The 16,320-nt window shown below is 40.2% G+C and overlaps 1 long non-coding RNA gene and 1 pseudogene across 1 annotated transcript in view; both read right to left on the reverse strand.

Annotated features, from left to right (window-relative positions):
* Positions 1-6,521: 6,521 nt before the first annotated feature.
* Positions 6,522-6,766, reverse strand: LOC114009359 (cyclin-dependent kinases regulatory subunit 1 pseudogene; annotated as a pseudogene).
* Positions 6,767-11,836: 5,070 nt separating this feature from the next.
* LOC102470208 (uncharacterized) overlaps positions 11,837-16,320 on the reverse strand; it is a 10,626-nt gene continuing 6,142 nt past the window's right edge. Inside the window, exons 2-3 of the long non-coding RNA XR_001371010.1 lie at positions 15,664-15,743; positions 11,837-11,901 (exon numbers count right to left, since the gene is read on the reverse strand). This is a non-coding gene — a long non-coding RNA (uncharacterized LOC102470208). The remainder of the gene's footprint in view (positions 11,902-15,663; positions 15,744-16,320) is intronic.

Here is a 16,320-nt window from a genome sequence, read left to right on the forward strand (position 1 = left end):
TCTGTGTGCATGTGTGTGTTCATACTAGTTACATTTTATTGAGTTACTACCATGAGTCAGTAAATTATTTTAAATTGAGGTTTAATTGACATATAATAAACAGCATATATTTAAAGTACACAATATATTTTTTAAGTGTTTGGGTTTTTTTGTTTGTTTGTTTTTGTTTATTTGCTTGCTTTTTTATGAACAAGAGACAGAAATACAAGCGTCCTCAGCTGAGTCTTATGCCACGATCCTCCTTCTCCCCAGGCTCCCAAGTCATCCAGGATCATGGGCATGGGTGCACCCAGTGTGTACAAGACGGTCTGGGATCTGAACACCAATCTTCAACTCCCCAGCACTGCTGAGTGTTACATTGCTGCTGTGCCACAGCAAGTGAGCCCAGTTCTGACACGTGTAGGCACTCATGGAAACATTCACAAAAGCAGTGAACATACCGATCATGAGTTTTCTCCTGTCCCTTTCCTCTCTTACTCTTTCTTCACTGAGATCTTTTTTTTTTGGGGGGGGGGCGGTTTTTGCTATAGGGCGCGTGTGCTCGCCAGACAAACAGAGACAGAGAGACAGAAAGTGAGAAACCACCCCCCAGGGGGGATGGCCACACTGTAATCCCTTCTCCTCCATTCTCCTCTCAGGATCTTGGGCACGCATGCACACACGTCCAGCATGAGTTTAAGTCACCAGGTCCGGGACTCAACCAGCGGTCGATTATATGGGAGTCCAGCTACACGGCCATTATACCAACTGCTGGTTCCCACTGAGAGCTTTCTCTCCGAGGGAGATCTTTTCTCTGAGATCTGCTTTCTGTCACTATAGATTAATTTGAATTTTCTAGAATTTTGTGTAAGTAGATTTATACAGTATGTACCTGTCTTTCTTTCTCCCTTTTTTCCTCTTTCTGTTCCTCCCTCAACCCCTCTGTCCCTTTTTCATTCCTTTCTTTTCTTAAAAGAATGTGTCTTGCTGTCCTGATCCTTCTGCATTAGCCTCCCAGTTGGGACCACAAGCCTGTCCCACCACATCCAACCTTTCCTTAGACAGGGTCTCCCTATGTTGGCCAGCCAGCTCTGAGCAGGACATCCTCTTGCCTCAGCCTTCCAAGTGGCCAGGATTACAGACTTCTGCTACCGTGCATGGCCTTTAGATTGGATCAGGATTTGAACCTGGGCCTACCATGCAGTTCCAGCCTGCAGAGTGCAGCATCTTAGCAGCAGGTGCCACCATAATATATACCTGTTTTTATCATGTTTATTTCCTGACCTAATTATTGTAAGACTCATTCACATTGTTTATGGTGTATCAACAATTCATTCCTTTTTTTGTTTGTTTTTCTTTTCTCAAGTTGCTAGAGGGTGTGTGGGCTCACCCAAAGGAGGCAGAGAGACAGAGACAGAGAGGAGAGAAAGCACTCACGATCCCTTCTCTTCATTTCTCTTTCCTGTTAGGATTTTAGGTATACGCGTTCATAAGCCAGGCATATTTTTCAAGTCCCTCGGGGTGGAATTTGAACAGCAGTCAATCACATGATCTGGCTTCCCTTAATCACTATGCCATGGGGCTGGCCTAGTTTACTACTTATCATTGCTGACTGTATCCCTACAGTATGGCTATACACCCGTCTATGCCTATGAATATAATTTGTTTAGCTACCTATCTACTAATAGATGTTTGGGTTGTTTCTTTTCCAAAGTTCACTGATACTATTTTCATTTTACTCTTCCTGGGCAGTTTCTCCTGCTATGTATTCAAATTCACCAGTCTTTTCTTCTGCAATATCTGATCGACTTAGTGTATTTTTTCATCTCAGAAATTGTAATTCTCATCTCTAGAAATTACTTAGGTCTTTTTATTTCTTCCATGCACTTCAATGTTGAACACATGGAATATAGTTAGAATTATTGTGTTACTGTCCTCTTTCTGCTAATTGTAACCTCCGTGTTTGTTCCAAGTAGATTTCAGTTCACTTTTCTTCTTATAACTCCTATTTTCCTGCTTCTTTCCTGTTCCTGGTAATCTTGGACTGGATATTTTGAATTTTATTTTGTTCAGTGCTGTGTATTTTTGTACTCATTTAACACTTCTTGAGCTTGTCCTGAGAAGTAGTTAAGTTATTTTATCAAAACAATTTGTTTCTATACTGGGCATGCACACAGTTCCCAAGATACTGACGAGCTGGAGGGCTGGATCATGGAGTGACCAGACCCTGTTGAGGGTGTCTCTCTGTCTTCCTCAAATTCTCTACAATGAATGAAATAAATATACTTAACAAAAATGAGTTTCTTCCTTTTGAGTCTTGAGTTTAAGAGTTTTAGTAAAGGTGGGGCCAGAGTAGCATGTACTGGGTTTTCTTAAAAGTCATGACAAGGACCAGCAGATGGTGTAATGGTTACCTTGGTGGACTCTTACTGGTTGACCGCAGTTCGAGTCCCAGACCTGATGGCTTGGAACTCATACTGGGCGCATGTGCGCGAGTCCCCAGAATCCTGAGATAAGAATGGAGAAGAAGAAATTGTGCTGTGGCCATCCTCCTATAGAAAAAAATCTCTCTTAAAAAAAAAATTGTGGGGGTCGGCAAGTGGTGTGGTGGTTAAGGACGCTGGACTCCCACATGAGTGACCGTGGCTTGAGTCCCAGACCTGGTGGCTTGCTTTCTCACTTTCCCTCTCTCTGTCTCACTCTCATTCTGATCAAATTAAATAAATAAATAAAGGAAAAGAAAATAATTATTATTTTAAAAAATTGAGGGGAAAATGGAATTAAGAAGTAAAAATAAGGATATAAACTTTTTCTCAACGTAAATTCCAAGTTCAATACTATTTTATTTTGCCAGCAGGCACATGCACTCACCAGAGAGAGAAAGAGAGAGAGAAATAGAGGAGAAGCTCCTCTTGCATGAGGAACGGTCACACTGCAATCCCTCCTCCATTTCCCCTTCCTTTCGTGATCTTTGACAGACATGCACACATGCTTGGAATGTTTTTCAAGTCCAGGACTTGAAACATGCAGTTGGCCGTATGGGGTCTGGCCATCTTAACTACCATGCTACCAGCTACCCATTCAAGATACTGTAATAAGTGATGATAGCAGACATTTAGCCCATCCCTAAAGAACTGAGGGTCCTAGGAATTTAACCATGTCAATGCAGGTTTTTTACATTATTAACTGAAGAAAAATGGGTGTCCCTCAAAGATTATTTAGCCAACAAAAGGAAGTCAGAAAGAGCCAGATCAGAACTATACTGTGGATGCCTAATGATTTCCCATTGAAACGCTCTCAGAATTTCCCTTATTTGATGAGAGAAGTGAGCAGGAGCATTGTCCTAGTGGAGAAGAACTCTGGTGAAGCTTTCCCAGGTGTTTTTCTGCTAGAGCTTGGACTAACTTTCTCAAAACACTCTCATAATGAGCAGATGTTATCCTTCTTTGGTTTTCCAGAAAGTCAATGGGTAAGATGTCTTGAGCAGCCCCAGAAACTGTAGCCATGACCTTTGCTCTTGACCAGTTTGCATTTGCTCGGAATGGACCATTTTACCTCATGGTAGCCATTGCTTTGATGGCGCTTTGTCTTCAGGATCATATTACTGATAAAACCATGTCTAATCGCCTGTTAAAATTCTTCAAAGAAATGCTTCGGAGGCCAACCCTGTAGTCTAAGGGATCACACATGATTCGCTGCAGTTTGAATCTCGGCCCCAGTGGCTTGAAAAACAAACTGGGAGTGCATGCATGTGTGCCCCAAATCCCGACAGGATTAAGAATTGGAGAAGGAATTGTGGTGTGACTACACCCCAGAGGGGTGCTTGTTTTCTCTCTCTCTCTCTCTCTCTTTCTGGTGAACACTTATGCCTATACTGTCAATTAAAAAGAAAAAAAGTTAAAATGTGGAGGGGCCAGCAGGTGGTGTGGTGATTAAGGATGCTGGACTCCTGCATGTCTGTCTGTGGTTTGAGTTCCAGACTTAGAGGCTTGCTTTCTCAATTTCCCTCTCTCTCTCTCTTTCTCTGTTTGTGTGTGTCTCTCTCTGGAAATATGTTTTTAAAAATAGTAATAGATTAAAAAGTTAAATAAAATAATTCTTTTTAAAAAAATGTTGAGGCAGCAGGTGACAAGGTGGTTAAGATGCTTGACTCCCAGGGCCGGTAGGTGGCATGGTAGTTAAGGGCGCTGGGCTCCTGCGTGGCTGACCATTGTTTGAGTCCTGAATCTGGTGGCTTACTTTCTCACTTTTTCTCTCTCGCTCTCATTCTGTCTCTCTCTGATCAAATTAAAATTAATTAATTAACTAAAAAAAAGATGCTAGACTTCCACATGGCTGACTGTGGTTCATGTCCTAGACCTCACAGCTTGCTTTCTCATGTTCTCTCTCTATCTTTCTCTCTGTCTCTCTCTAGTGAGCACACATGTCCTGTAGCAAATTAAAAAATAATAAAAAAATACAATTATTTTTAAAAAGAATTATTTTTTATGTAATTACATTTAGTCTTATTATTTTAATTTGACCAGAGAGAGAGAGAAAGAGAAAGGGAAAATGAGAAAGCAAGCCACCAGGTTCAGGACTCAAATCATGGTTGGCAATGTGGGAATTCAGTGCCTTTAACCACCACACCACCTATTAGCCTCTAAAAATAATTCTTTAAAAAAATGCTTTAGGTTTTTACTCCTCTTGTTTAAAATGTTCATTGCACAGATCAGCTCTTGGCTATGTGAGCTTGACCAATTGCGATGACGACGGTGTTTCTGCTGTTAATCACCGGTCTTCACCAATTACGGATAAACCAGATTCAGTTTTCCCTTGCAAACTGATATGGATGGTCTATCAGAGCAGGTGTCCCCTTTAACACGGTCTCATCCCTTCTTAAAAGGAGTTACATTTGTAAACTGCAGATTTCCATGGGGGCATCATCCCCATAAACCTTCAGTGATTTCACCATTCTTTCACCCAAGCTTTGCCATAAATTTGATGTTTGTTCTTGCCTCAATTTTAGTAGAATACACATTGATCTGGTAGGGTCTCTCTCTCTCTTTTTTTTTTGGAGAGGTTTTTGCTATAAGGCGCTTGCGCTAGCCAGAAAGTCAGAAAGAGACAGAGAGAGAGAAAGCGAGAAATCACCCCCCAGGGAGGATGGCCACGCCACAATCCCTTCTCCTCCATTTTCCTCTCGGGATCTTGGGCACGCACGTACACATGCCCAGCATGAGTTTAAGCCACCGAATCTGGGACTCAAACTGCAGTTGACTGCATGGGAGTCCAGCATCATAGCCATTACGCCAACTGCTGGTCCTGGTAGGGTATCTTTTAAAACTAAAGTCTTATCCTTCTTAGTGCCTTCAAACTAGATCATGTGCAAATGTGTTATAAAAAGTTGGTATGAGATCATTTTGGTGAATAAAAAAATCCATGCATAGTTTTTCATAATACTCATTTTTCATGAACTTTTTGAACACCTCCTTGAGTGTGTGCTTTTCTTTTTCTTTCTTTCTTTTTTTTTTTTCTTTTTTTTTTTTTTTTTTTTTTTAGATTTTTACCATAGGGTTTGTGTGCTTGCCAGAAAGAGGCAAAGACTGGAAGGGAAAGTGAGACATCATCCCCAAGGGAAATGACCACACTGGAATTCTTTCACCTCCACTCTCTTTTTAGGATTTTGGGCAAACATGCACATGTATCTGGCATGCTTTTTAGGCTGCCGTGTCCAGGACTCAAGCCACAGAGTTGGCCATGTGGGATCTAGCACCTTAACCACCATGCCACTGCTGGCCTGAACCCCCTTGTAATTCTTATTTTTTTTTAAGATTTATTTGTTCATTTTATTTTATTTGTTATTATTATTTTTTAATTTGACCAGAGAGAGACAGAGAGAGAGATAGAAACTGAAAGTGAGAAGGCAAGCCACCAGGTCCAGAACTCAAACTGTAGTTGGCTGTGTAGGAGTCCAGCACCTTAACCATCATGCCACCTGCTGCCCCCCGCCTTGTATTCTAAAACACACCATTTATATTTCTAGATATCACATATTCTGTATTCCACAAGGTATATTGTAGGTGCTCAATAAGAATGGAACGATTTTTTTAATCATAAAAACTTCTTCTTTAATCAAGGCTTTGACCTCGGAACAGATTTCTTGAATAAAATGGAAAGTTTTCAATATATTGAAATATAAAAACCCCCAAGTCACCATACATAAACACCCAGAGGAAAACAACAAAATAGCAAGTTGACACAATCCCTGGAACAGTCATGGTCTTAGTCTCAGATGCTTCCGTGAAATGTGTTCTGCTAGGGACAGGAGGCACGTGGTCCCAGGGTCACACTTGGTGGCCCACGGAGCACTCGTCTGGCTGGACTGCTGTGGTTTTGGTTCTACTCAAGAAGCAAAACAATGACTAGCACATTCAGTGTACTGAATATCCTTTAAATATCAAAGTGAGAAGCAGGAAGGTGACATAATCAGGTTATCAGAAAGGTGTTAAAAAGTAAGGACAGCTGTGTAGAGCTGGACACTGAAAAGTGGATTGTCAGCTTCATTTTGTTGGCTTCTTCGGTAGTGGCCTCTGGAGCAGCAAGATGTGAAGCTCTGGTTCAGTTCATGGATCATATAATGGACCCTTCCCTGACTCTGATGAACGCCAAGATTCCTCCATTCAGATTCAGACATCAAATGTGTTTTAGGAACCAGCTTGGCTATGTTCTTGGGCAATGTGACATGCCAGTACTTGAACTCCTCGTCTTCACATTTGTCCAAATAATAAATTTGTGTGTGCAACATGATGGCTCTGTTTTCGGGCCTCCAGCCCCACTCCACCAACCTCCAAACAACTCAATATTGAGTGATTAATGAATAAATGTCTAGAGTACTTCTCTTGTTACCTGGATAATTCATAAATAATCTTTGGACCTCATTTAGAAATCACTCCTATGTGAACTTTTTTCCATTATCTCCAATAATTTCCTTCCCTGTGTTTTCTCAATACTTGACATGTATGCTTTTAAAATTATTTTTATTTTATTTTTTTATTTATTTTTAATATTTGTTATAGGGCATGTGCACTCATGAGAGAGAGAGACAGAGAAAGTGAGAAACCAAGCTGCCAGGTCCAGGACTCAAACCATGGTTGACCATGCGAGAGTCCAGCACACTTAACCACCATGCCATCTGCTGGCCCCTCTTTACATATATTCTATATATCATACTAATTTGCAATTATTTCATGGCATATTTATTTGGCTTACCTTAAAATTCTCAACAATAAGATCCGCATAGGGCTAAGCTGGGAATATGCCTAATGTGTGTGTCTTCATGTTCAATGTTCTTTGTGATCACCAAAATACTACTAGCTTTAAGCTTCCAGGAAAATCCAAGGAACTGAGGCTCATGACTATCCATTGATGCCAACAGCCTTCATAAGCAGACAAGAAAGAAAACTGAAGAACAGTATATTTCAAGAGGTTTAGAAAACGTTTTACCTTTCCTCCAGGAAAGATGCTGCCTTATGGGGCTGGCCCATGACTTCTTAATGAGAGTGAGGACTTCTGGAGGGTAAGAGAGAGGGCCTGTATTTTAGGAGCCAGTTTACAGTTGTGGAACACAGATGATCAGATGAAGAAAATGTTAGTTGGCCATGTGAGAAAGGAGACAGAGAGATAAAAGAAAACAGAAAAATAAAGATAATAAAGAGGTTAACAAACCATGGTTGTGTTACACTAACCTGATTTTTCACTAAACTGTGATTTGCCCTGAAGCTGAAGTATAAACCAACACCCAAGGATATCTACTGAGTAAGAAAGATATGATACGTTTCATAATTTGGCATAATGGACAGCGATACATGGTTCTTAACATAAAGTTCAAACACTATGACTAGCTACAACTGCCTCCTTCTATACCTCTGTCTAAAGTTGTATGTAGCCGGTTGTTGTAATAGGCAAGTGCTATCCTTATGAATGACATACTAACAGAGGAAACAAGTTTGAAAACCCTGTATTTAATCCCAAGGTTTAAGAATGATTTTTCTTGGGATCTGCAGTTAGCGTAATGGCTATGTCGCTGGACTCCCATGTAGTCGACCGCGGTTCACGTCCCAAACCCGGTGACTTAAAACTCACACGGGGTTCATGTGCGTGCATGCCCAAGATCCCGAGAAAGAATGGAGAAGGGATTGCAGCGTGGCCATTCACCCTGGTGGGGGGTGATTTCTCACTTTCTATCTCTCTGTCTCTGCCTGTCGGGCGAGCACATGCGCCCTATAGCAAAAACCTCTCCAAAAAAAAAAAAAAAAAAAAGGAATGATTTTTCTTAACTAAAATATTTTAAATGTGTAAGTTTTATAAAAAATCATGTGACCTAGATTATGAGGTAAGTTGTGTTTTTTTGCTTGTTTGTTTGTTTGTTTGTTTTTTTAATAATTTGCCAGAGGACATGCGCATTTCCCAAAGGAAGAGAGAAAATGAGAAAGCACCTCCTCTAGTGAATGGTCATGCCACGATCACTTTATCTCCATTTCTCCTTCTGAATTTTGGGCACACACACACACACACAGAGCCTGTTTCTCAAACTGCTGGATCCAGGATGCAAACCCCGCAGCCACCTATGTGGGAGCCAGCCTGGCCATTGAAGGAAATACTTTTTAATCCGGTATTATGATAGAGCCAGCAGAAAAGACTATGTAGGCAGTACTTTATTAAAAACTAGCAACAGCCACTAGATGTCAGCACTTAGGAACTATAATCTAGCCAATGCTCTGATATCAATTTTTTAACTTAAGTTTTAAGATTATGTTTATGATAACATCATCAAAAAAAACCAAAATATTTATGCCTGAAATATATTTTTTAAAAATTTAGAATATAAAACATTCAATTATGGTGACAATTCTCCTAACAAGAATAAAAATCTCATTTTAAATAGAGATCTACAAACCAGTAAAATCATGTTAAAATTCTATGTACAGAGGGAACCAGCAGTTAGCGTAATGGCTATGTCGCTGGATTCCCACGTAGTAGACCGCGGTTCGCGTCCCGGACCCGGTGGCTTAAAACTCGCGTGTGCGTGCGTGCCCAAGATCCCGAGAGGAGAATGGAGGAGAAGGGATTGCGGCGTGACCATCCCCCCTGGGGGGTGATTTCTCGTTTCTGTCTCTATGTCTCTCTCCGTCTGTCTGGCGAGCGCACGCGCCCTACAGTGAAAATCTCTCCAAAAAAAAAAAAAATTCTATGTACAGAGTAAGCAGATGAAATGGAGGTTCAGGTGGCTGGATCCCACATGCCTAAGTGTATAGTTCGAGCCCCAGACCCAGCCGCTTGAAAATTACACCTAGTGGGGCTGGCAGGTGGCGTGATGGATAAGGCGCTGGACTCCCACAAGTCCGACTGTGGTTGGAGTTGGGATCTGGTGGCTTGCTTTGTCACTTTCCCTCTCTCTCTCTCCCTGGTCAAATTAAAAATAAATAAATAAAGTAAAATAAAATGAAAAAGTATTAAAAATTTAAAAAAAGAAAGAAAAGAGAAGAAAATTACACCTGCTGTGTGGGCATGTGTGCCCAAAATCTCTAGAGGAGAATGGAGGAGAAGGGACTGCAATGTGACCATCACCCTGAAGAGTAATTTTTCACTTTCCCTCTCTCTGTCTCCAGAAACTGCATGCACCCTGTAATAATTTTTTTAGAGATTTTTTGCCTTAGGGCACACGTGTTAGAGAGAGACAGAGGTAGTGAGAGGGAAAGTGAGAAATCACCCCTCGAGAGGATGGCCACACTGTATTCCCTTCTCCTCCATTCTTCTGGGATCTTGGACACGCAGGCACACATGCCCGGCATGAGTCTCAAACCACTGGGTCCAGGAGTAGAACCCTGTCCAGCTATGTGGGAGTCCAGTAACTGCTATGCCATCTGCTGGTCCCAACAATTTTTTTAATTACGATTCTCCATGCAAAGATTCTTCATAGCAATCCCCTATCATTTCAAGGATCACATGCTAGACTTTGAATCTATGTATTTGGGATTTTCTTCAGGTCAAGAGAGCAAGATATTCTTCTTCATAAAAGACTTGTACATATAGTCCGTGACCTGCACATGTGTTCTCTCTACAGTGTGCCACCTAGCCATGTCTTGAGTTTCTCCTTTGAAATTTAAGCTGTGGGATCTCTGAATTCCCTAGAGCTTCTTTTTGAAGCACATTCAACAACACAAATCAAAATCAGTGCACCAACAGGCTGCTTAAAATACAATTTTGTCCTAGAACACCAAAGTCCCTCATGAGCTGCCTGAATAGCAAAACAAAGTGAGATGCACCAAGAGGCAGGATGATGCCAAAGGTGTCCTCTGTGTGGGATCTGCAGGCCTGTGGCTGAGAGTACTGCAAGTCTAATGAGCTGTTTAATGAACCATTAGGACACAGTCTGGGGTTGAGTGAAGAATGTGTACACTTGGCTCAGTTGACTGGCATCATTTTGATCAGTCTGAAATGAAACAATAGAATTTCTGACACTGTTAGGTAATTTCATAGGTAGCCTTTCACTGAGTCTAAATAAATAACCCGTTTTCTACATTATCTGGACTTTGTTCTAGAAAATAAAAATGGTTTATATTATTATTTATAAACAAAATCACGGTAAAATCTCATCACTGATAACATTTCTTCTAGTGAGTCTCATGCAGCGATTAAAGTACTAACACCACTTTCCATTTCCCCAGCTTTCCAACTTCCAACAATTGCATACTCTGACAGTTTTGTCCTAAACTGCTACCGTTAAATGATTATCATTATAGACTAATATTTCCTTCAATAATTATAAAATCTGGGGCCAGATGATGGTGCAGCAGAAACACGAGACTGTATAGGAAAATTCCTGGTTCATGTCCCTGGGCCTACCTGGCCGAGCTGGACACATGTGCCTGTGTGATCCAGGCTGGTCGAGGCAGGGGGTAAACCATGGCTGAGGATCCTGTTGGGGGATTCCTGTTTATCTCTCTTTCCCACTCTCTCATGGAAGAAATAGATAAAAGTTTAAAAATTCATATATAAGATGTATATTCTGTTCTCTAGTCATAATTATCAGTTAATTCTGTGTTCAAACAGATGCAATGTTGGGACCAGCAGATGACATAATGGTTATGTCACTGAACTGCCACGTAGTAGACAACAGTTCAAGTCCTAGACCTGGTGGCTTAAAACTCATGCTGGCCAAGTGTGTGTGTGTGTGACCAAAATTCCGAGAGGAGAATGAAGGAGAGGGGATTGCTGTGTGGCCATATCCCCTGGGGGAGATTTCTTGCTTTCTGTCTCTGTCTCTCTCTGTCTCTGCAGTAAACACATGAGCCCTATAGCAAAAGTTTCTCTTAAAAATAAACAAATAAATAAATAAATATATTTTTTTAAAAGAGGCAATGTTTATGACTAGTCCTTTTCTATATAACTTGACCTTTTATTTTCATATATCTCTTAAAGATGAAGAAAAAATTTTTGTAGTACCTTTTTTGTTTGTTTTAGTAAAATTATATGGATAATTAGAAATAATAGGATTATTTCACTCTGTCTTGTTTTGAAGACTTCATATTTTTTCTTTTTTAAAAAGAACTATTTCTTAATTTTATTTGTTATTATTATTATTATTATTATTATTTTAAAATTTAACCAGAGAGAGACAGAGAGGTTAAATGAGAAAGTAAGCCATCAGGTCCAGGACTCGAACTGTGGTCAGTCACCTGGAAGTCCAGCAGCCCCTTAACCACCATGTCACCTATCACCCCAGCTCCATTGTATTTTTCATCTACTAGGAATTCAAAGCATTATGTGAAATGTTGTTTTTTTGAAGTTATATTCTTTATCTGCAATTTACATCCTTTATTTCATTCCAAGTTTGTTCCAGCAGTTTTGTACAGGTCCCAACTAGGCGTTTCTTGCTAGCTGTCAACAAACAAACAAACAAACAAACATGAAAACACAAAAATTGGTGGAACCATTTTGATGGTTTTCCTTATTTATTTGGAGACTGTGAATTGTTACCTTAGATTACGAGTTGGAGATTAATTTTTGTTTTTATGATTTTTATTCCTTAGTCGGTGCCCTAGTTAACTAAGGAAAGTGGGTAAAAAAAAATCTGGAGTTGTAGTAGGTAGTTGTAGTATTCAGATTTTATGTTAAGAATCACATATCACTGTCCAGTTATGCCAAATTATGAAAAGTATATCTTTCTTATTAAGTGGATCTCCTTGAATGTTGGTTTATTTCAGCTTTCAGGTAAATCACAGTTTGGAGAAAAAATTAGGTTAGTGTAACACCTCCATGATTTGTTAACCTGTTTCTCTTTCTCTCTTTTTTTTAAATCTCTCTCCTTTCTTGCTTGGACCAACTAACCTTTCCCTTCATCTGATCACTTGTGTTCACAACTGCAAACTTGGCTCTTAATATACCCCTCTCTCTTACCCTCCAGAACACATCACTATCACTAAGAAGCCATGGACTAGCACCATAAGGCAGTGTCTAAGTGCTGTGCATGGGAAGCTGGATCCCATATGACTGAGGTTGGATCCCATGTGACTGCAGTTGGAGTCCCAGCCTTGGCAGATTGCAAAACACGCCAGGTGTATGTGCATGTGTGCCCCAAATCCTGATAATATGGAGAAATGGTGGAGAAAGGATTGCAGCACAAACACATCCCACTGGAAGTGGTTTTCTCTTTCTCCCTCTAGCGAGCACGTGCATGCTTTGATTTAAAAGAAAAAAAAAAAAAGACAGATTAGAGAATTGTATGGTAGTTAGTGACCACAAGGTCTGTAACCACTGACCATCTGCAAGGCAGGAATAGGCTTCAGGTGCCTTGGTTTTTGTCTTTCTTGTCTCTCCGTGCTTTCAGCATTGCACGGAGGATTACCATGGGCACCTCATTACTGTCATTTACTCCCTACAACACTACAAAACCTTAAGGAGAATATTTTGTTGATTCTTTGGCCAATCACATACCATTCTGAGAATTCTACTGATAATTATTATTTTAAAAAATCTTGCTCTAGAGTGTATGTGCTTGCCAGAGAGAGAGAGAGGGAAAGTGAGAAAGCACCACCTAGCGGGGATGGCCATGTTGCAATCCCTTCCCCTCTACTCTCTTCTCAGGATTTCGAGCATGCATGCACACACACCAGCCATGTTTCTCAGGTTGCCAGGTCCAGAATTTGAACCACACAGTTTGCCATGTGGAATCTAGCTGCATTCATCACCACAACACCTGGCTGGCCCTCTACTTATTTGTTCTATCATGTTTTAATTTTCAGTAAGTTTATTTCACATCTACAATTCTTTAAATTTACTTATTTCATTTTATTTTGTCCAGAAGGTCCATACTTGCCAGAGCAAGACAGCGTGAGAGGGAGAGGGAGAAGGAAAGCGAGAAAGGATCTCCCATGGGGAATGGTAAAATGTAATCCCTTCTCCTCCAATTCTTTATCCTACTGGGATCTGAGGCATGAAAGCTCCTGAATCCAGCATGTTTCTCGATTCACTGTGTTCAAGACATGAGCTGCATAGATAGCCATGTGGGATCAAGCTGCCTTAACCACCAAATCACAGACTGACCCATTTCTATATTTAGAAAAAAATTTTTTGAGGTAATTTTGCTACAGGGTGCATGCACTTGCTGGAGAGACAGAGAAAAATAGAAGATAAGAAATCATTCATGAAAGAAAGTGGGAATGGCTATGCCACAACCACTACTCCTTCATACTCTCAGGATTTGGGGCATGCACTCAACATACCCTACGTGGGTTTCAAGCTGCCACGGCTGAGACTCAAACTGTTGTTGAGCACATGGGAGTCCAGTGCCTTAACTACTATGCCACCTGCTGGTTCCCCTACTTTTATAATTTTAAGATTAAAGTAAAAAAAAAAAAACCAGCTTTGGGGGACCAGCAGATGGCGTGCTGGATAGGGCGCTGGACACTCCCACTTGGTCGACTACGGGTTTGTCTCTGTCTCTCTCTCTCTCTCTCTCTCTCTCTCTCTCTCTCTCTCTCCCTCTGTGTGTGTGTGTGTGTGAGAGAGAGAGAGTCTAGTCAAATTAAAGTAAATGAATGAATAAATAAAATTAAATAAATAATTTTAAAAATCAGCTTTAATATTACAGCAAGTAATTGAGCATAATGTAAATTTAAATGTGAGATGGCTAACGCTGAAAAAGTAAAGCATCTTTCTAAGCTATGTGGAACTCAAGGTACATTTAAATTTTAATGACCCAGGCCTGCAGGTGGTGTGGTAGTTAAGGTACTGGACTCCCCATAATCAACTTAATTTGAGTCATGGACCTGGTGGCATGCTTTCTCACTTTTCCTCTGTCTGTCTGTCTCTCTCTGGTGAATTAAATAAGAAATCATAAATAAAATTAAACCAGTAATTCTTTAAAAATAAAAAAAAAATTAATGACCCAAGTAAGGTACATACCTACAGACTCTAGTTATGCCTACTCCATGTCCACCGTAATTGCTCAAAGCATATCTTAATTTATAGTAAATAAGACAATTTTCAAATAGTAATAGATTTACAATTTGACTCCCTCACACCCCTTTTGTTCATGCAATGCTCCCCAAATTCCTGTTGTAAATAATAATGTATAGGTAATCAGTTGCCTGTGTTATTTAAAATGGACCAGCATAAATTCTTGCCAAATAACTTATAACCTCTCTGTTTTTCTTTTTCTTTATTAAAAACTAATTTCAATAGGGATTTCAGTGAGGAGACTTCTGAGGAACCAGAGTCTGTTTGTCTAGGTGATATGTCCTAAGTCCCAGTTTAAATAAACTAATTTTATTTCACTTGTGCTTCAGTCTTCTTTCTTTTTTTAAAAAAGAATTGTTTATCTATTTAATTCCATTTGTTATTATTACCATTATTTTAATTTGATCAGACAGAGACAGAACAAGAAAGAGAAAGCAAGAAAGCAAGCCGCCAGGTTCGGGACTAGAACTTGTCCTTTTTGTGGCTAACTGCCCCATGGGCTTGCTTTGAAGACAGACTATCACTATAGCAGAGTAGGTGTTAGATAAACACTTTTCTATAATCCAATATCACAATTTTTAAAAATTTCTAGTCATTATTTTTTCTAGTTTCCTATAGGGAATGTGCACTTGCCAGAGACCGAGAAAGAAAGGGAATGGGAGAAATAATCCCCCAGGGCAATGGCCTGTGGCCGGCCATGTGAGAGTCCTACATGTTAACCCACAATACCACTTACTGGCTTCCCCTTATTAATTTTTGAAGGACCATAGGCTCGGTAGTAATATTCACTATTTCAGGTCCGGGACTAGAACTGTGGTTGGCCACGTAGGATTCCAGTGCCTTTAACCACAGGGGGTGAAGTGCTGGCCCACTTCAGTCTTCTTTCTAGGTTGACAATGTAAACAGTAAGAAGATACTCTGCAGAAGGAAATGGTATTATGGTTCCCTCCCAAAGGCTTATGCTTTGGAACGTGATCCTCAATGTGATGGTGTTGCGAGATGGTGAAGCCTAGTGAGCAGCAATTGGATCATGGTGTTTGGATCGTGGAGGCACTTGGCCTCGTGAATAGATTAAGGTGTCCTGTGAGACACAGAGTTCTAGCTTTCCCGAGAACAGGTTCGTTTTCATGAGAGCAGACAGTCACGAGAGAGCTGTCTGCAGCATACTCTCTCTGCACCCACCTTCCTCTCTGCTGCCGTCCGCCGTGCTGTAGTCAGCCAGATGCCCACGTTCAGACCTCCCAGCCACGGAAACTGTGAGTCTGAAAAACACATATTTATAAATGACCGGTCTCAGATATTTCTGTTAGTAACATAATAACAAACTAAGACAAAAGGATAGAATTATGATTGTAGAAGTAGCGGTAGGGAAAACCTACCCAAATGAAGATAAATACACCAGAGCAAGTACGTAGACTGAGAGAGGCCAGGCATTACTATTATTATTTTTCAAATACAGTGAAAATTGTATCTAATATAAGTATTAAATTGAAGAATATTGAAGGAAAAGGGGCCTAGAGCTTATTATTGAACGAACTGATCTGCTTTAAAAATTTGAAGATGCTGTGGGTATTTCTATGTTCATAGAAGTGGTCTAAATGATTTTCCTAATGATCAGTGAAAGCTACTGCAGGTCAATAGATCAGAGGTGACAATCACAGTTGCTTGAAACAATCTCCCAATTATTTCTATGAGATGATCGTTATATTATAGATGTCTCCACATACACGGAAATGTAATTTGAACTAAACAATTTCTTCATAATGCACAAATCATTAACCAAGCCTTTTTTTTTTTTTTTTTTTTTTTTGGGTTTTTTTTTTATGGGGGGGGGCCTCT

This window comes from Tupaia chinensis, unplaced genomic scaffold (genome assembly GCF_000334495.1).
Source record: "Tupaia chinensis unplaced genomic scaffold, TupChi_1.0 Scaffold000527_1, whole genome shotgun sequence".
In the NCBI taxonomy this organism is placed as follows: Eukaryota; Metazoa; Chordata; class Mammalia; order Scandentia; family Tupaiidae; genus Tupaia; species Tupaia belangeri.